This window comes from Sturnira hondurensis, unplaced genomic scaffold, assembly GCF_014824575.4.
Source record: "Sturnira hondurensis isolate 20B ecotype Veracruz unplaced genomic scaffold, ASM1482457v3 Scaffold0019006, whole genome shotgun sequence".
NCBI lineage: Eukaryota > Metazoa > Chordata > Mammalia > Chiroptera > Phyllostomidae > Sturnira > Sturnira hondurensis.
The window spans coordinates 9,753,246-9,774,145 of record NW_028091637.1 but is presented as its reverse complement, the minus strand read 5'-3'; the positions used below and the strand labels follow the sequence as shown (position 1 = coordinate 9,774,145).

At 45.6% G+C, this 20,900-nt stretch overlaps 1 long non-coding RNA gene across 2 annotated transcripts; it reads left to right on the top strand.

The window, feature by feature from the left end:
• The first annotated feature begins 545 nt into the window (after positions 1-545).
• LOC119004017 (uncharacterized) lies at positions 546-16,502 on the top strand. 2 transcript variants are annotated; one of them, XR_005070094.1, is made up of 3 exons: positions 546-717; positions 9,827-9,917; positions 16,278-16,502. It is a non-coding gene; the product is annotated as an uncharacterized LOC119004017 (long non-coding RNA). The 2 variants fall into 2 exon arrangements; XR_005070093.1 differs by lacking the exon at positions 9,827-9,917 and adding an exon at positions 4,212-4,404.
• Positions 16,503-20,900: the final 4,398 nt, after the last annotated feature.

Below are 20,900 nucleotides of genomic sequence, written 5' to 3'. Positions count from 1 at the left end.
GGCCCACGTTCGTCCATCAGTGTCACCGCTGGGTTTGGGCTTCAGGAGGCTCTGTCAGTGTGGCCAGAGGTCTTAAATCCTCCGGGGTTAGGCCGATAAAGTAAGGCAAGTAAGGGGATCAGGCTAGATTTATTTCAGAATGGCTTCTTCAGTTGCATTCTTCTGAACCAGACATGCATGTGCTTCAACATTACTTCATAGAAAGGTCTGAACTCGCGTAAAAGAGTACATTTACTCCCGTTTTTCCTGAAATATATGACCTCCTAGATAGTACTTTCATTTGCTGCTTTAGTTTGAGACAGAAGGACCAGAGATATCTCACTTTCCTTTAACCATAAACCAACATCTGAGAACCTGGGAATGTTATGAAATCAGCCCCAAACAGTCAATTCAGTTGTGGAGGGTATAACAGAGTGGTGGAGTCTGTGGCAAACAAGATCACTGATGCTCTAAAGGGGCAGACTGGTTTCTGCATCACCTGGTTGTTACTATGTAAGAATCCACTGATGTCCATTCTTTTAAAACACTGTGCCACCTTCATGGGCTGAACAAGACATATCTGAGAATCAGTGGTTGGCACCCTCAGAGTCAGGCGAAGGGAAAGGCCCTCTTCTCCCTCTTAGTGTCTCAGACTCCCCCCTTGGAGGCCCCCCCAGCTGCCTGCGTGGAGAGGTGACTCCAAGAGCAGAGGAGCTGGAGGAAACACCGGGGAGAGCAGTGAGCAAAATGCGAAATAAATGAGATGGTACTGAGGGCAGAAGAGGGTTTTCTGAGGCCAAGGAAGGTGAAGACTGAGACAGTACAGAATCAGCTTATTTAGATTTAAGACTTCTTGGAAGATACAATAATAATCATAACAACAACAACAACAACTAAACAGTATTTTATTATTGGCCTATTTCGTGTCAAGCACTGCCTTAACTATAAATAATTTCATGAAGTCACTTTAAAAAAAAATCTCAGGGATCTCAGTGAGAGAGATTGACTCCTCAAAGTTCTTAGCTGTGTTCATTGGCTCAGGAAGCATTTAATACCTGCAATGGGCCATGCACTGTCAGGGCACAGCTCACTGAGATACCATCCCTTCCCCCAGCGACGATGTCATCGATAGCATGGGTGTGAGGCCAGCAGATCAATGATGAGCGGGATCCCCACCAGGCCAGGGATGGTACCCAGGCAGCGGGGAAATTGCCCAGGGACAATTTCCACTAGGAGAAGACATTTGAAGTGTTCTCAAGGGCCATTCAAGGTTAACTAAGCAAAGAAGTAGAGGATGAAATTTCAGGAGGAGGGACACAGGTTTCCTCTACATCGGGAACCACTGGACTGGCGTGTTTGCTGAGAAATGTGGCTATAGGGAATTCCAGCCTTCCTTGCCTTCCAGCAAGGAAAACGGTGGGCCCATACTGCTCCTTCTCCACTTGGTTAATAAACATGTATTACCCTGTGCTTGACAAAGGGGAAGATAGGGAGAAATCTCATCCAGGAGCATTTATGAAGCTTGAGGTTACACCACACCTCCCCCTGTCTGAGACCTGGGGAGGAACAGGTGTGTGTGTATGTGTGTGTGTGTGTGTGTGTGTGTGTGTGTGTGTGTTTACATGTGCATTTTCTCGGGGGCGAATAAAGTCAAGGTCAGAGACACGAAGCTCTCTTGGTCTTATACATTTTACTTTTTTCAGCAATTACTTTTACAAGCCAGTAGAAAATTAAATTAATGATGTATATGATATTCTACAAAACCAAAGGTCAGGAAGAGGACTTGGGGACGGGGGAGGCACCCATGAACTTTCTCTCTAAGGGGGGCTTAGAGGACCCCCATGCCAGGTTGTGGAGTGGAAAATGACAGGTTTGTGGAGGGGCGGGCACGTTTTCCTGCACCCAGTCTTGCTGGGACCCTCTTGTCACGTTCAAACAAGGAAGCAGTTGAGATAAATTACACGCAGACAGAAACCCATGAATGGGCTGAATCTGAGGCTGAGGCCCGAGCGACACAGTTACTGGTTTCAGAGAGGAGATCCACAGTTTGTGGGAGTGGCCCCAGGAGATGCTCAGAGCAGCCGGAAGTCGGAAGGCACTGCTGCTGAAAATACCTCATGCTTGCTAATGGTCCCTGTTGAGGTCACGAGCCAAAACGACAGGCTTCATTTGCAGGACTGAAAACAGTCTAGGCTCTCATAACAATTTGAAACAGAGGTGAACTTGAAGGCCCCAACGCCAACTTTTGTTCATTAGCGTTAATTAGGCACCCACTTGTGAATTCCTCTGCCCAAGGTACTGGATGAGCTTCCAAGTACCTTCCAAGGCTGACTGCACCCAAAGAAGAGCCAAGAATTTCCCCACATGAGATCAGAAGCACACACGGAGAAATAGGCAGCAGAGACGAAAAGCAGAGTGGTAATACCCGTCATGTGTCTTACCAGAAGATTCTCCGAGAGGAACATATTAAGCAACGTGTAAGGAGTGGATATTTGTTTACTGGGTACATTTGCTTACTGGGTACTTCTGCTTTAGAAAGAAGCCACGGGTGGGATTGTTTACGGATGAATTTGATTGAGGAGAGATGATGGAGCTGAGAAATTTTAAAGTGATTAGGAACTTTATCCAAAGAGTCATCTCCAAGAAACACCAATAAAACACCAAATTTGTGCAAAAGGATACATTTCAGTATGCATTGTTGAAGAGTTGCTGGCCAACAATCAAAAGGTAAAATATAATCTGGCTTGCTTGAGAAATTCTATTGCCTGATTATTTACTTACAAGGCCAAAACTTCACCACCACATTTACTTGTTTTCTAATTCCCCCGCTCAGAGCCACTTCGCTCCGAGGTAAGGAACTGTGCCTTTGGTGGCAGCATGTGTTTGCTCTGCGTGCCCGGGGGTAGGCTCTGGGCCTGCGTAGCGCAGCCTCCTTTGTATGAGCCGAAGACAGGTTTCACTCCAGGTGCTATCTCTTCCCTGGATGTGGTGCATCTGGAACCAGAAAAGCCAGCTGGGTCTCCTGGCAACACTCAAGAGGTAGAGGCTGATGGAGAAGGAGCAGGTGCACTGCCTGAATGTGATCTATGCTTCTCAGAGCCAGGAATCCTGGCGCCATGCCTGCGAGAGCCTCATGGGTAGGGTCATAAATTTGAGAGAGTTGTGGCACTGCCAGCAAGGACGGAATGCACCACAGACACCTAGCCTGGCAGGTGACGAGCACTCACCAAGACCTGGGGTGAGAAGGGGATAAAAAGAAATGGTGCTTTTCATAAAGCCAGAGTATCGTGGGACCCGGAAACAGGTCGCATGGCCAATCAGGACAGAGCATGGCTCAGAGTCTCACACACCATTGTTTTTATCACTGTCTCCCTCCTAGGAATGGACTGCGTCCACTCCATCACACAAGGAGGACTTGACATGGGCTTTTTAGACCCCAATTGAGACTGAAATCCTCTCCAGCAGTCTTTTGAGTTTATTTTAGCAGGTCTTACATGACAGAGACTTGATTTTGAATATTCTCTGTCCCCTCCTTCTTTTAACACTGGAACTCTAAACTTTTAGGTGGACACATCTGGTTAAGGATTTTTCCCAGCCTCCCTCGCAGTTAAGTCGGACCATTTGGCTAAACTAATAAAAAGAACATCTTTCATACATATGTGCCAGGTAACTATTGTAAGTGCTTTGGGTATATTAATCCATTTAATTTTCACAGTCGCGTCAGGAAGTATTAAGAAGCAGAGGCACAGCCCTGGCTGGGCGGCTCAATTGCTTGGAGTGTCACCCGGTGCACCAAAAGGTTGTGGGTTCGGTCCCTGGTTGGGTTGCCTACGAGAGGCAACTGATGGATGTTTCTACCTTTTTGCTGGTCTTGCCTTCAGTTTGCAGAGAACTCAGCCTCTGTGAAGTTCCATAAACCAGGCATGCCTGCTTTCACACATTATCTCATTCACTTCCCACAGAAGTTCTGCAAATGGGCATTATTAGCTAGTGTCTGCAATGAGGAATCTGAGGCTCTGAGTGGTTCAGTAACTTGCCTGAGATCCCACAGTTAGTTTTGGTGGGCGGGCTAAAATGTCAACAAACCTTCTCCGAAGGCCTCTCTTTTCACCATTTTACCGTGACTTGTGGATAAGGGGCATTTCTACATCCGTATCATGATTCGTAACCCTTTTGCAGTGCGCTCCTCAAAGCGATCTGATCATATTGGTGTTCTTACTTCCATTCTGTAGATGGGAGAACAAGCGATTCCAACTCCAAATTCAGCAGAGAGCCCAGGTTTAAAAACCACAGCAGCAGAAATCCAAGGCTGGTGGTTTCTCCACAAACAAAACCAATCTGAGAACCAGAAGTCCTCATTCTTGAATTTGTGAAGTGTCTTCTCATTTTCACGAGTCCAACGGTGGGGGATGGCTGTGGAGGCAGGTCAGTTGCCAGTGACATAGAAGCGCTGTGTCTAACCTTAATTTTAGAGGTTCTTCCTAAAGGGTTTGACTGTATTCACGGTTTATTGGTCACGTGAGACCTTCCAGGTTGCAGGGGACAGTTGCATAAAGTCCCAACCTGGAAACTGACCCTCTTCCAAGAGACAAAGGCAAAGATCAGTCACCAAGGCTCTCCCTCATTCTGCCCATGTATAGCCTCAAGACGGGAGACCCCAGCCCCAGGTACTGTGGTGCCTCTCTTCCTTCCTGCAGGAGACCAACTTTCTCTGTTCCTGGTCTATGTGGGGGAAATACTGGCCAAAAGTCCCCCACTACTTATCTCCTAGGTAACAACGGCAGCCAAACTGAGATGGAACTTGCATCTATCACCCAAATTCCTGGGCAGGGGGCCCAATAGTGTAGCTTAAGCCCATTGCCTGCCCACTCTCCCCACTGACAACGGCAGGTGCACTCCAACCATGTGGAATTGGGGAGGGTCACTCCCGTAGAAACAGCAGGGGTCAGATGACCTTATCATACAGGGGTCTTCAACTCTGGCTGCCCATTAAGATCACCTGGGGAACTTAAAAAACTACCCAAGTGCAAGCCCCACCCCTGAAGACTATGAGTTTATTGGTCCGGAGGGGATGGAATCCTGGCATCGGTGTTCTGGGGAAAGTTCCCAGGTGATTTTTTGTAAGGCTTTTTGGAATGTATCTCAGCAGAGGATCCTTTCAAAACTAGGGGAGTCAGTGCTGAAAATCCCATCTCTATTAGGGTGCTGAATTTCAGGAAAATAGTTAACTTATTTGTGTTGTTTGATGCAGGCTTAGGAATGGCAAACAAGCTCCAGGCCAGAATGCAACCCCAGCGGTTCCTTCCACCTGTATCTTTGCAAGAATTTATTCTGAAACTATTGGCCTATCACTCTCTATCCCTTCCCCGTCCAGAGCCGCACCCCTAGCTGTCAGCCTGGAGCTCTCTCTCTCTACATGCTGTCTTTTGAAGGCAGGGGAAGGTGGAATAAATATTAGGTCTCCTGATCTTCGCCCCTGGTGTTCGCAGCACAGAATGCTGTTTTTTTCTTCATTCGATGTCTCAACCCAGAGAAATTTTCCATTTCGCTTGAGATCTCACCCTTCTGGACTGATCAGCGCAGCTGAACTGAAAAGTATTCCAGAGCCCAAGAAGCAGGCTTGTGTTTTCTTTCAGCCAGATAGTATCAGAGCGAAATCTTTGAAAGCTACCGTGGAACAATTGTCCTTTTGTACAAAGCGACCTTCCCTGGGGGAGGGGACCCCTTTGCTTTATTATCCTTCCAATTAGCCTCACAGGGAAGGATCTTTGCTCTCCCCGCAAAACCCATCATCACCCCAATCCGGGCCTTTTCATGGTCACCTGCCAATCTCCCTAACTCTCTCCTTCTTTGTTTCTTGGGAAGGAGTCAGGTTACCTAAAATGGGTTGAGGCAGATGTTGAAACTCAAAACCAGAGAACTGAAATCTGTGGGAGGTAGGCAGTCTCCAACAATCAGCCACCGGTGAAATATGGTAGAGCAGAGATAGGAAACTGGATGAACCAGGAGCTTTGTCGTCTCCCCAAATTCGGCTTAGGTGGGCAACCAAATGAAACTATGAAAATATGCGACGGTTCCTTAGATCTTCCCAAACCAGGGCTTGAAGTCAAAGGATGAATTCATGTGACATGGTGGGTGTGCTGGACATCGAGGTTGCCTCCCCCACATCTATCATACCCCTCCATCACTGTGGGGTGGTGATGGAGGGAGAGTGCGTTCGACCCCACCCCCAGCCCCCTGCCTCCCTTTGCCATCCTGATTGGTTTGAAGGGGAGCTGGACTGAGGACCAGATCTATGTACATGTGGGAGGAAGACTGAGCTGAAACACAAATGCAGCCCTCAACGAAGGCTCTGAGGGGTCAGTGTATATGCACCCCAGCTTCTGGACCCCTGGGGTGGGAGAGTTCTGAGGCACCAGTACCACACCATTTCTCAGAGCTTCCCTCAGGGACCCAGGGACCCAGAGTCTAGAACTTCACTTATTACCTTTCTTGGCTCTCCTTCATCACTTCCCAATTCCCATCTTCCCTTCAGATCCCGGAATAAACTGCTTACGCTAAAGCCTTGCCTCAGGTCTGCTTCTAGGGGAATTTAAACTAAGATGGTTTTGTTGAAGTCAGATTTTTAACCAGATGTGTAGCTTTCTCTTCGTAGATGCTCTGGTGCTTCTTGGCCCTCTGCCTGGCTTGCCCTTTCTCTCTGGTCTCTGCTCGACAACCCTCTTCATGCTTCGAGATCCAGTTCAGACATGTCCTTCTGCGTGAACTGTTCCTGGCCTCACCTAGGAAGTTAGTCATGGCCTCTCTCCTGCCATCACCGTCCCATGTACGACACTGTGTTTGGGGGACAGCCTGGCAGTCTTTCGTCTGCACTGCGTATCTTCGGGACAGGTACATCTGTCCCCCGAGGAGCTAGCCCAGAACTTGACGCACAGATGGCACTCCGTAAATACTGGTCGAGTCAATGTATGACCTATCTCACTAGCGACAGAGTCTAACCAGAGCCTAACTAGAGATAGACACCCAGTTCCCTAGAAGCTGAAGGTTACAGTTCTTGGTTTAAATAACTGTCACTCTAAAGCAGAGGTTCTTAACCTGCATGGATTCCGGGGACCTGGGAACCCCCCAAAATTGTCTGAAAAACCGTGTATGGGTATTTATCTGAGGAAATGATCTTTGCTGTCATTAGATTTTTAAGAGTCTGCGACTCCATCCATTCAACGTTTGATAATTACCATGTGCCGATTACGCAAACCCTGAGCTAGGTGTGAGAACAAAGCAGTGAACAAAACAGACAAAATCTCTGCCCTCATAGAACGTCCATACCAGAGGGGAAGACAGAAAACAGATCGAAAATGGGGGTAAGGGCCACATAAAAAGATAAAGGAGAAGGAGGGGAGGCGGTGGGTGGGTGCTGGTTATCCAGGGTAACCAGGAAGGCCTTTCAGGCATAGTGGCATCTGTCCCAAAGACCCGAGGGGAACAATGGAGCTCGTTCCCATGGGAAGGTCTGGGAGAGAACCTTCTAGGCAGAGGGGACAGCGAGAGCAAGGGACTCAAGGAGAAGCATCGCTGGGTGGAAGGGACGCTGCTGTGGTTGAAGGGGAGTGAATGGGAGCACAGTGGGGGTTAGGTCGGAGAGATTTGGGGACAGATCCTGTAGGGTCTTCTGCCTTGTGAAGGGCCTTGGAATTTCTTCTGAGTGGGGGAAGGAAGCCATTGGAGGCTGTCAAGCAGGGGAGGGGCACGTTCAGACACGGGTTTTATAAGGGTCGCTCGTGACTGGGAGGAGCAGAGACAGCAGGCAGACCTCTGAGGAGATCCCTGCAGAAATCCAGATAAGCAGCGACAGTGGCTTGGTCCTGCCGGTTGCAGGGGAGACAGAGGGAAGTGGTTGGAGTATGCAGGGATTTTCAAAATAGAGCCAACGGGATTTTCCGAGGGATCGGCCGGAGCTGGCCATGACTTCTAGGAAAGATGGAAACGCCGTTAACTGAGATGGGAAGTCAGCCTGTGGGAGGGCAGAAAAGGGGACTTCATTTACCAGGGTGACCTCACACCTGGTGACAGTTAACCTCTTGCTCTCTCCAGCTGCTTCCTGTCCTTCCTGACACCCGGAGAGGCACAAATAACTAATCAACAAGCAAGAGGTATAAATAACAAAGAAACAAAAAAGGTCTACGTCTCCAAGACCTTTCGGAGGCTGAAGACACAGTGAGCACTGCCAGAGGCTAGCCCCGGAAACTTGGGAGAGGGATTGGTTTGTATAATGAACAATCTCCAAACAAGCCTGACGCAGACAAAAGCACGAGGGAGGCATCCCAGGGCATCTGCAGCATTCCACAGTCTTTCATCCAAGCGTTTTCTCACCCTCTAGAAGCAGTCTGAGACAGCAGAAGGAGCAAAGCTTGCTTGCTCAGAAAGACCTGGGTTGTACAGCCCCAGTTGTTAGCTAGGCAGCGCCAATGAAGTTATTTAACGTCTCCCCTGGTTTCCTAATCTGGCAACAATAGTGGCTGCCATGAGGATTCCACGAAACAAAGGCACGTGCTCCGGTTACTATTGCTGTGTAACAAACTACCTCCATATCTAGTCACTGAAAACAACCACCATTTTATTGTATCTCACAGATTCTGTGGGTCAGGCATTTGAGCAAGGCTTGGCCGGGTGATGTTTTTGACCTGTGTGGTGTCGGCTGCAGTTGCTCAGCTGGTGGCTAGACTGGTCTGGAGCATCCAGGAAGGCGTCACTCGTGTCTGGCATCTTTGCCGGGGCTGAATCTGGGTTCCACTGTGGTGGTGGTTTTAAAATGCAGCGGCAAAGTCTCCTCTCATCAAGGTGTCAGGCCTGTGTTCCTTCCTCTACGCCTCGCTTCTGAATGGGGGTGGGAGTGACGGTACGTGACTTCTCAAGCTAGGTCACTTTTGTGACCAAGGCTATGCAGCTTCTGCCTTCGTTCTTGGAATACTCTTTTTGAAGCCCTGAACTGCGAAATTCCATGTCTCCCTCCTTCTCACCATGTCCCAGTTAGTAAAATATCGGCATTAGTCAAGGACCCTGCTGGAAATGGATGGCACACTCAGGTGGGGTCATTTCAAGGGTTTTGGAAGTTGGGAGAAAGGCGGGGAGGGTGCAGTACCCCAAGGTTCCTACTGGGTGGGGGCTGTTACTGCTCCCAGGCCTGGAGGAAGGTGGTGGTCATGGGGGCAGGAGGGGCTGTCTTCCAAAAGCTGAAGCAGCCAGTCTGTGTCAGCCTCGCAAGGAGGAAGTTGGGAAAACAAACCCCCTGACTGTATCTCCTTTGCACCCCGCCTTCCGTCTCCCACTGAGGCTCCAAATCGGCTAAGGAAGGCAGCCTGGACCACAGCAGGATGCGAAAGGGTGGAGAGGAGATTACGGGAGCAAATGGAAGTCATGCAGCCCAGAGTCATTATTCCGATTTAATTTCAGTGGGAACACAGTAAAGGCTCAAGAAAGATTAAGTAACTTTCCCAAGGACACAAGGAAATGAATGACACTCCCAGAAGGCGTGGCTCTGTCATTCCCCTTACAAACGGTTTTGCATCCAAATTCCTGGATGTTATCAGAGCAAGATTTTTCTATTTTTTATTCTTTGGTTGTGGTGGAAGCAGTGGGACACAACCTAAGTATGTTTGAATCTTCTGTTAAACTGTATTTATGTCAAGTAGCCACACTGGGAGAAAGGGCCTCTCCTTAGACAGAGCCCGGGGCTGGGCTAACAGCGGGGGATGGTGAGGGGGAGCCAGTGACCACGGTGACTCCTCTGAGCTCTGGGAATGACAGCCTTTTAAATGAAACGATGTCCAACTTTTTTTTCCTTTTTCAGATTGGTTTACTGTGTAACTTCAGCTTCCTTTTCTCTTATGTTTCAACCACATCTGGCTTCTAAGAAAGACCAAGCTGAGACGTGGTTGCTAGTGAGTAGTCAATATTTGCAGTATTTCAGGATTGTACATGATGGGTAAATGCAAGAGGCTTGGGCAGACTTCAGGCATGAACTGAAGCTGGCCTGCTTTACATACTGCTGGTCACTGGGCCTCCCTAATCCTAGTTCAGGAGGCAGTGGTGTAGCTGGAAGCACAGAGTCTGAAGCCAGAATAGTGTCTTTGAAAACCAGCTCTACCATTTCTAGCTGTGTGATCATTGGCAACTGACTTAACCTCTCCCTGCCTCAGATTTTTCATCTGTAAACCAGGGATCTTTATAAGAGCACCCGCCTTTGAGTACTATTGTCAGAATTACATTAATCAATACTGCAAGGCACTGACAACAGCTACCACCTGCTGGCAAATGACAATCACGACTGGCCATTACAATCTCATCATGACAGTGTAAGTTTGAAAGGCGGTCGTTCATGTAAAGTGCTCAGCATAGTTCCTGACCATGGGAATGTTGGGTATCACTTCCACCCTTTGGTGCAACAAGTATTTAGTGTTCGGCTACTGTGTGCCAAGCCCTGGTCTGGGCATGGGAGGGAACAGCAGTAAAGAAAACAGACCAGAATCCCGCCTATTGGAGCTTACACTCTCACGTTGTTAGTAGACATCAGGGGTAGACTTACCACGAAGAGCACGGAGCTTAAGCTATCAGCTCCTCGGTGGTGGAGGTCCTTCCATAGGCTGTATGTGGGCCCCTAACCAATGTCTTTGCATTTCTTGTCTAATTGGGTATTCATAATTGTATATTCTCTTTCTTCAGTGGGTCCTCGAACCTGCAAAAGCTTCTGACCCCACAAGACCTGGGTCTGCCTCCATGTTTATTACTAGTGGTGATAATGATTATTTGGGTAACAATAGCATTACCATTTGTTGGGAAGTGAGGCGATGCTTCAAGTGACCTGCAAGGGCTTGCCTTATGTTAGAGATTGCTTTCACCCTGTGCTCATTTATGCAACAAGCAGTAAATGAATCTTTATGCTTTCAAGTTTCCCAGAGCAGGCCAACCCTGGTGGACTCACAGGCTGGGGACAGAGCCTTGTGTACCCAAATCGGGGTCACCTTCCTCTTTTGTCACCTTCCTTGGCTCTTTTGGCACAATCCACCACCTAGTTAAGCTTGAAAGCTCTCCTGGAAAGAAAACTGCTTGCGATGACATGTGTCTCAAGGCTGTGGATTGGGCTAGGATTCTTTCGGTGGGAAGGGGGCTTAAGAGACCATGGAGCTCCGAACCGTTAATTCACAGTTACAAAGGCAACCTGGACGGGGGCGTGCTCAGAGCTAGGATGTGAACTCTACCCTCTGCCCCACAGCAGCCTGGATGTCATGAGATGTGTGTCCAGGTATTTTTTCACAACGCACTTACTGTTCAGGCACCAGCACACATGCGAATATCATTTTTTACCTGCCTGACGGAGTGGCCTGTTTGGATGGCAAACAAGACTTTGCTCCCTCTGCACACAGAGTATGGACAGCCCACCTTGCCCCGCGCAGCTGATTTGGGAAAACAAACACATTTGTTCATACGCACATTAGAGATGTATGCAGAAAGTTTAGTTCACAGGGTTCTAAGTCCCTTTGGGGAATAAAAAAAAAACTTAGCTTTTTGGATTGAAAACATCTAAGCAAGTATGTTTTAAGTAGTCAGTATTTTGTGCTAGCTTTTGCCATTCTGAAAAAAAAAAGTGTAACATTGAATTGCCTGTCATAGAGATCTTTGGGGGAAATTACATGTAAATTAATTTACGCCTTAAGCCAGACAAGCATATATAATTATCTGCTGTAGCTAAGACTGCAGTTTTAAAGAGTGCTGGGAATAGCACTGGGTGAAAAAGGAAAGATTTGGATGGGGGCTTTCAAACAATTACTCCATTAGAGCTGGTTTATTAACTTTTGGTATTAGATGAATACATTTATGGCCTACTTATTCAAGAAATAAATTATCTTTAACCTTCTCCATGTACCCAAATGCTCACATAACTTTCAAAAATTATACTGGGCAACTTTGCTTTTAAAAGTGCCTTTCATACCATGGTTGTTTGAATAAAGGTTCTTTTACAAGTTAAATAACTTAATTGCACATGATGTTTCAGAACACAGCTTTAAAGTACGAGGGGACCGGAAATGGATGGTAATCTTTATTTCAGTTGTTTTATTTTTGCAGCCAATTCTTCCCTTTCTGTTCCCATAACATGTTGCATAAACTTTCATTAGAACCAGGAGCCGTCTAACAGTACGTGCCATGTCTGGGTGTCATATTAATAGCATCCCCTTCGACTCTCCAAACTGTCCCACCTTGAGCATAAATTACCCGGTCGCCCTAATTGTAGTGCAGGTCACCGTGGGCTCTGGTGTCTCCCTCTGGGGACTCTGGGTTCTTTGGGGAGGGAGTCCAGTCTTTTTTCCTTTTGTCCTTGTGTCCTCAAGTGCCTAGAGTAGGATCTGACACATGATAGCTGCCCAGGTGTTGACTGAAGATTAACAGCCAGTCGGTCATCAAAGGACTGATATTTCCAATGGAGATGTATCGATTAATTGTAGTCTTAATAATCTCATCTATTTACTGAATTGGGCTTGAGTCCAATTAGCTAATCAGCAATCGACTATTACTGTGGTAGAAAAAAAAAGTGAGGGATACAGTTGCAAGATACCAGGCCGAGGAAGGTGAACTTGACCAAAAACTAGGGACTGTTCCAAATACAGAAGTGACCCAAATCCTTTTTTGTGCAATAGGATTTGCTAGTGCAAAACCACAGTTTGGGGAATGCAATCTACCCTGCAGTCAAAAATTATAAAAGATCTTTCAATGTTTACAGTAATATCATGTGCTGTATTGATACAATTATTTATAGTACATGACTTGCCTATAGCTGTAGAATGATATATTGTGATCTTAAAAACATAAAAATGGTACTCTATAGAATGAACGATAATAACTATCTGGTCTCTTATGAAAAGATCCAGAACCCTTGGGGAACTGTGTGCTGAGATTCAGTTTTAATATCGTGTAGCTTACTTCTCTTTAGCAGAATAGTAGAAATAGTAACTTACATGCATACATTTATTCTCACGTTGAAATTATTTCCACTATGAGGGTTTTCGGAGGCAGGCTAGGTCATGAGGGTGGAACCCTCGTCAACAGGATTAGTGGCTTTACAAGAAGAGGCCAGAAAGCTAACTTGCTGTCTTTCTGCCACAAGGACACAAGCCAGAGAATGGTTCTCACCAGACCCCAATACCGGCACCCTGATCTCAGATTTCCAGCTTCCAGAATTGTGAGAAATAAATTCCTGTGGTTCATCAGCTGCTCAGTCGATGGTATTTTGTCATAGCAGCCTAAACTACGATGAGTCAAAAAGATACTGCAACAATAGCTCAGAGAGGTTCCCTCCACTCAGCTTCCCCCAATGGTTGCATCTGGACAGAAAACTTTCCAAACAAGGAAACTGACAAGATCGTCTCTTTTTGAAATACCAAGTATAGGGGGGGATATCCTGATATCAATATGACAAGAGGCCCCTTGGATTTTTCATACCCAAATAAAATTAGTCTACGAAGTATCTACATAGTAGCAGGACTGATGAACAACTTCTCTTATTATATGTTACCTGATATCAAGTCACCAACCTGGACAGATGTCAAAATCCAGAAGCCTCACAGACCCATTAATGGGCTATATATTGGTTTAAATCTGTGCCATCTTCCTTTAAATAAGAGTAACAAATTTAGAATTTCGAGTAACAAATGATATTTATGGACCAAACACATGTATATTTATTGGTAATGAGACCGAGAATAAATTTTTCTTTAAAGTACTATTTAAATGCATGATGTAAACCTTGGAACATTGCTTCAAAGGGCCGTCAGCAGCATCTAGAAACAATAACAGAATTACGGCCCCTCTATTTTAGCTGTAATATAAATGCCTGCCTCTAGGGCTACACAGGAGTTCCTCAAGAGCACTGTATTTTAATTTATTTTGGAAACACCTTCGTTTGGTACATCATTTCCTTCACTCTTCAAGGTGTATTAAGCAACATCCAAGAAAACCAATAATAGGGACAGGCAAGTATTCCCACCATGCACTTGGTGGTTATTAAGCAGGTGGCTGGGGCTTGGAAAACATGATGAAAATATATTTTTATAGGTCAGAACTATTGAACAGAGGAGAAAACAGCAGGTCAAAGAAATCTTGGAGATAAAAACACAAATTTATTTATTCAAGAAAGATGCTGAAGGTCGCCTGGTGGGTAGGTGCAGGCCTGGGCACTGGGTATGCAATGCTGGATTAAGCGTTTTTTCCACATCTTGGTATCTCTGAGAGGTAGCTAGTGGGGTCTTAAAACCACTGTTGGCCAAATGGCAATTGTCATGTACTTGTCACTGCATACACATTGGTGAATTGAGCTATAATTCCTGGCTGTAACACTGGTTAACTGCCAAGCTTCAATGTTTTGGGCAAGAAATACTTTAAGAAGAATTTGCCCTGGCTGGTGTAGCTCAGTGGATTGAGCGCGGGCCTGCGAACCACACGATCGCGGTTCGATTCCCAGTCAGGGCACATGCCTGGGTTGCAGGCCAGTTCCCTGCAGGAGATGCACGAGAGGCAACCATACATTGATATTTCTCTCCTTCTCTCCTCCTCTCCCCCTCTAAAGATAAATAAATAAAAAATGAAATCTTAGAAAAAAAAGAAATACTTTAAGAAGAATTTAAAGAAGGAATACAAGTCCTAGTTGTTGTCTGAAATCTTTCATTGGCACTTCAGGTAAGATCTAGAGGTACCAACATTCAAATTTGCAAAAAGGGCATCAGGGCCTTAGAGAAAACGCTGGAGACAATAGTGGAGTACCCTCTTAAAGGGCCCTGAATATATGAAATTCTCGATGTCTTAGAGGACAAATAATATGGAAAAATATTTACATAAACATTCTGGATTAAAAAGTGATTCAGAAAAATAAGACTCTGAATGTGAATTTTATTACATATTTTATATATGAGGATGCACACATATGTGTGATACATACTATGTACACATTATGTTTAAAATATGCTATGTATACATTAACAGATGTATTTTCCTTTCATATATATGCAAGAAGGATATATGATAATCTATGTCTAAATAAATTTATAAAACAGGCCAAAACAATCTAATAGGGAAAGGAAAATTTTCAACAAATGGTACTAAAATAATGGGTATCTATAAGAAAAAAAAGTATTTTGACCCTTACTTCACACCATATATAAAAGTTACCATATTTTTGGACCATAAGACACACCTATGTTTTAGAAGAAAATAGGGGAAAAAATTTGAAGCAAAAATACGGTAAAATATTTAATAACATAAATAACATAGTATTTTACCAATGTAAATGTAAACAGAACTCAGCAGCAGCATTAACAACCATTATTCCTCCCAAATTTGGGGTGGCGGGGAATGCATCTTATAGTTTGAAAAATATGGTAATTTGAAACCTTGAAGTAGTAGATATACACAGGCATACAGTTGGTGCAATTTTTTGTATGATTACAAAAAATCATACAAATTTCTTGAAATAAAATGATGGAGAAAATACAAGAATAAATCTAAAAGGGGTCTATTGATAAATTTAAAATTCTAAGTAATGAGTCATTGTCTTCCAGTTTAATCGACAGGGGTTTCTTCTTCCTTAATTGTACACAAAATGAGGATGCCCGTTAAAGTCCCTGGAATTTTACATGTGAAGAGACACAGTGGTTCCCAGGGTGGAGGAAAATCCACTCCTCCCTCACCCACTGGGAGCTTGCAGGGGAGGAGAGAAGGAACATGAATCTCAGAGTGTGGGATATTAAAGACTACAGAGGGGCGGTGGGAGTGCGCCTTTAAAGTAACCCTAACATTTTAGGGCTTTACGGTTTGCACGGGGCTTCCGCATTTATAGTTCATCACATCTTCACTCTTTTGCAGGGAGGTCACATGCTTAGCCCAATGGCTACTGGTTGAATGAATGAATGGATGAAACCATAAAGAAACTGGGGCCCAAAACACTAAGTGTCTTATCTAGGATGATCCACCTAGTAAGGGCTCAGCCTAAGAAGTGGTTCTTCCAAGAACTTTTCCTCTTAAACCACTTACCTGTGCTGGGTTCTGTAGCCGTGGAGCCTGAGCCTAGGATGCCCTTGTGCAGGAGATTTATTGAGCTTATTCTTTCAAGAAAAATCTGTATATGGGGGCTGGGCTTCTATTACTCCCACCTCCGTCTGTCAAAGGCTTTGGATGCCCCACCTTCTCAGAGAGACAGAAGAATGAGTCGCTGCTTGCCTTCAACTGGAAAGAAAGCCAGTTTATCTGAGGTCCAGGAGGTGAAATGGAATAAGAAAACATGTTGGGAAACTTAAATTCTTCCGGTACACTGCCCCCAGGGGGAAACTCGGCCTGGGGAGGAGACATGCTATTCAGGCCCCTTTGCATTTGAAACCATTTGAATGCACACGTGGTTTGCATACTGCTATTCCAGCTGTGGCCTGCACAGAGGAGCCGTAATTGGCAGAGGCCCCAATTCAATGCCAGGTATTTTAGATCTGGTTGAGTATAACTATTTCCTGGCAGTTGGCAGTGAAGTGTCTTGGGTCAGCGGTGCCTTTTTTGCACATAAGCACTAAATGGGCTGGGGCAGCCTGGTGAATGAGTTACTTTTCCACAATGTACTGAAACCAATGCTAATACGGTGGAGTCCTAGGGTTTTCATGGCTGGCGTTCTGAAGTGTTTTTCTCACATTACACATTACCATGCCACTTTGTATTTCCTAAGGTGGATCTCTTTCTCCAAAGTGTGGAAGGTGAGCTGAAGCCACAGATTCTTGGCCCTAACGAGCATGCCCAACTCTGTTTTGTCTTATTTTCACACATAAGAGTTCTCTCTACAGATGACACCTGTCGCTTTTAAAAACTGCTCAGCCTCTGTTCCGCCTTTAAAGTATTACCCTGGATTTCCTTTAGGAAAGGACTCCTTCCTTGTTTTCAGTCCTGCTGTTTAGATGGGATTGAGCCCACCCTCCTCGGTTCCAGGGCTGGGCCATGATTGGCTTAATCACCATCGTGGCCACTTGCCTGGTTCAGGGAAAGAAATATGACCTGATCAGAGCTAGTGAGACCGGAAGATGTTTGCACGGGCCCCTGAGCTGCCAAACGACAGCAGAGCCTGCCGTAGCTGGAGGGAGGGCGATTGATATTGACATAGAGGGAAAGAGTTTTGGATGAAGTCATCTGGGCCCTGGTTTATCGGACTCCTGAAGCCAGCCCTGCCTTGGATGTTTTGGTTATAGGAGCCAACACAGTCCATTTCTTGTTAAGACAGCCTGAGGTTTTGAGGGGGAGATTGCTTTTGTTTTGTTTTGATTTTTGTCATGTGAAACACACAGATTCTTACCTGATACGTAATACTGCTCATGTGACTTGGATTTATCCATTTTCAGACCAACGACTTAAAGGATGAATCCAGGCTGCAATAGATCATTTAAAAAATAACAGTTTGCTGCAAGAAGTACAAATTGCTGGCAACAGAGGTTCATAGCATTTGAAAATTACATTTTTTCACTCCTTAATCAGAACTGAGCTCCCTGACTAGTCTTTCACGACATTCTCCCTCCGTAAAAATGAGCCATAATTCATACGTGTAGCAGTGTGGATCCAGTGAGGAGATAGAATCATACAATAGGTTAAATGGGGATGTTTTATATACAGAAGTATTAAGTGTGATAAAAGCGTAACTGTAAGATAAAAGGAAACGGTATGGTGCCCTAGGGCTGAGGGAGAGCACCCACTGAAGGTCGACCTTGGAAGGGGTTCAGCTCTCCCTGGAGAAGGTGTGATTTGGCCCATTGGACTGCAGGGAAGTTTGCTGGTTCTGCCAGGTCAAGGCTGGTCTGCAGCGGCTAGGAAGCACAGGCTCCTACTCTGGAGGGCAGCCCAGGCTGAGCGGGCAGTGAGATTCCACCTGGAGCGGGGGCCCTCAGAGCAGTCCAGCTACATGGGGCATTTGGTTTCCATGTCCGGAGGGCCATGGAAAGGTTATCGCCAGGCCAGATCCCTAATGTCACCCAGGGGCTGCCTTCTGGGCCGGTGGCTGGGACAGGCTCTACTGAAGATCTCCAACCCATACAGCCTACAGGGGTGACTCCTGAAAGGCAGGACTGCCTCTTCCTCCTCAGTGTCCCTCCAGCGCCCTCTACAGAGAAAACTTGGTTAACAACATACCCAATTTGCAAAAGAATTGCTTGAAAGAATTCTGATTGATCACAGAGCATATATGAAGGGTGCTTTGGGAGCTGTTTGTTTGCTGTTGTTTTTTTTCTCAAAGAGCACAGCTCTGTCCAATTTATCTGGTGTTATTTTGAGGAGAGAAACACAGATGTGGACTGATCTCATTCATTCAGATCTGATTTGGGCGAAGGGTTTCTCGAAAGGGTTGAGCTTAGTCACGGGAGGTCAGTACTGGAGTGTGTTCTTTGTACTAGTATGAAATAGAAAAAAAAGTGGAGTATGCTGTGCTAAGCAAAGGTACACAATTTCTTTGCCGCCACACACTTCAAAGCCTTTAATATGCTATTGTATAATGAATTTCCTCCAAAGTATCTGAATTTGTAAACATTTGTTCTACAGGTCTGATTATCTATAGGATACCTACAGCAGAATAATTTTTCTCAAATTTCCCGCACTATCTCCTAAATTGTTTTCTTAAAATGTGATGTTAACCCCTGTCCTCCTCCTCACTGAGAGTCTTGATTGATTTTCCTTGCCTTGAACTTGGGTAAACTTATGACTGACTACCTTGGCAGTGATCCTGCATGACTTTCAAGGCTAGGTTTTAAAAGACAATACAGCTTCCACCTACTTCTCTCGAGAGGATTGCTCTTGGAGTGCAGCCACCATGCTGTCAGGAAGCCCAAGCAGCTACAGAGAAGGATCACATACAAATTTTCTGGCCATACAGCCCAGTTGCAGACCCAGCCAACAGCCAGAATCAATCACTATAGATATGAGTGAGTGAGCGAATTCCAGCCACCTTTGATCTTCCCAGTTAAGGCCCCTGGCATTGTGGAGCAGAGATAAGCCATCCACACCGAATCCTTTCCAAACCCCAGATCCACAGAATTCAGGAGCATAATAAAATGATTGTTGTTCGAAGCTAGGGATTTTGGCAGGAGTTATTACACAGTGATGGGTAAGTGGAACACGCCCTGCGTGAAGCCCTTTCCTGCTCTCCCCTTGCATCCTCCCATCCTCCTTTCTTCTGATATCAGGCTGTCCGCTGAGGGGTTTGTGCTCCTAAAATGATTGCGAGCATCCTGTGCTTCTGTGAGCAAATTCTGTGTGACCCACATTGTTTAAAAAAAAAAAGTTCAGATATTGGCACCCTCAAGATTTGCTTTTTACAGTGCAAGGAATGTTCTGTTTTCTTCATGACTGGGGAGTTTCATTTATTTAATTTTTTATTAGTTAAATTTATTGGGGTGACATTGGTTAATAAAATCATCTAGTTTTCAAGTGTACTGTTCTATGATACACTATCCATATATTGTATTGTGGGCCCACCACCCACAGATTTGACCTCCTTTACCCTTTATTATCCCCACCCCCTTCTCTCTGTAACCACCATACTGTTGCCTATGTCTGAGTTTTTGTTTGTACTCTTTGTTTGCTCATTTGTTGCTTTCAGTTTTTATATCCTACATGAGTGAAATCCCACAGTTCTTGGCTTTTTCTGTGACTCATCTCACTTAGCATGATTGTCTCAAGATTCTTTGTATTCCATAGATAGATATTAGGTAGTTTTAAAAAGTAATCTTCTTCAAATGGCAACCAAATGCTACAATGTTTTCTTATTTAGTTGTGACTCTACAAGCCTGACAATCAGGCCCTTTGGAGCCCAAGCCCTGAGTTTTGTCATTTACTAATCACATCGGACTTCTGCACTCTCTGGACATCATTATTTTTAGCTCTGTAAATCCATTCTTTAGAGAATTAAAGAAAATGGTTATATCATCTTTCTTTTTTTTTAATATCGATGTATGGTTGCCTCTCATGCGTCCCCTTCTGGAAACTAGCCCACAACCCAGGCATGTGCCCTGACTGGGAATTGAACTGCGATTCTTTGGTTCGCACGTAGGCCTGTGCTCAATCCACTGAGCTACGCCAGCCAGGGCTAAAAATGGTTAAATCATCTTAAAAAAAAAAAAAGGACTGGAGAGGACAGGAGGCCAGGCAGCCCAGGCTGCATAACCTCGGCAAGGTGTTTCAGTCCAGAGCAGGAAGCAAGTCTGAGCCTGGCCAGTCCTGCTCCTTCCTGTGGTGAGTGACAGAGGGTGTGAGCCCTCCCCTGGGGCCTCCTCCTCTTCCTCCCCCTCCTCCTCCTCCTCTTCCTTCTGCCCCTCCTCCTGCACCTCCTCTTCCCTTTTTCCTTCTCCTTCTTTTTAAACTAAGTGATGACCAAGAGCCAGGCACATTCACAAAATGAGGCGACTGGTACTATTATTTTCCCCTAGTTCGTGTGGTCTGTGTCCTCCCTCCCCTTGGATTTATTGTATTTTATTATCTTATTTTAATTGTTGTTCAAGTAAGAGTTTTCTGCCCTTTACCCCCAGCCCAGCCCACACCCCCAGCCCTCTCCACCTCCCTCCCATCCTCACCCTCCCCTTGTTTTTGTCCATGTGTCCTATATAGTAGTTTCTTCAAACCCTCCCCCCCTTCCCCTGAAATTCCCTCCCCTCTCCCTTCTGGTCACTGTTAGCCCGTTCTCAATTTCAGCGTCTTTGGTTATATTTTGCTTGTTTGCCTTGGATTTCTTTACCTTTTCCCTGCACTCGAGCTCCCTGGCCAGCACCTGAGTCTCTCTGTTTACTTTGTCCCAGAGTGTCCCTCAGGCTGCTGGGAGTCTTGTTGTAACTGCCTGGCAGTTACAGCCCTCCTTCCCCCCCACCCCC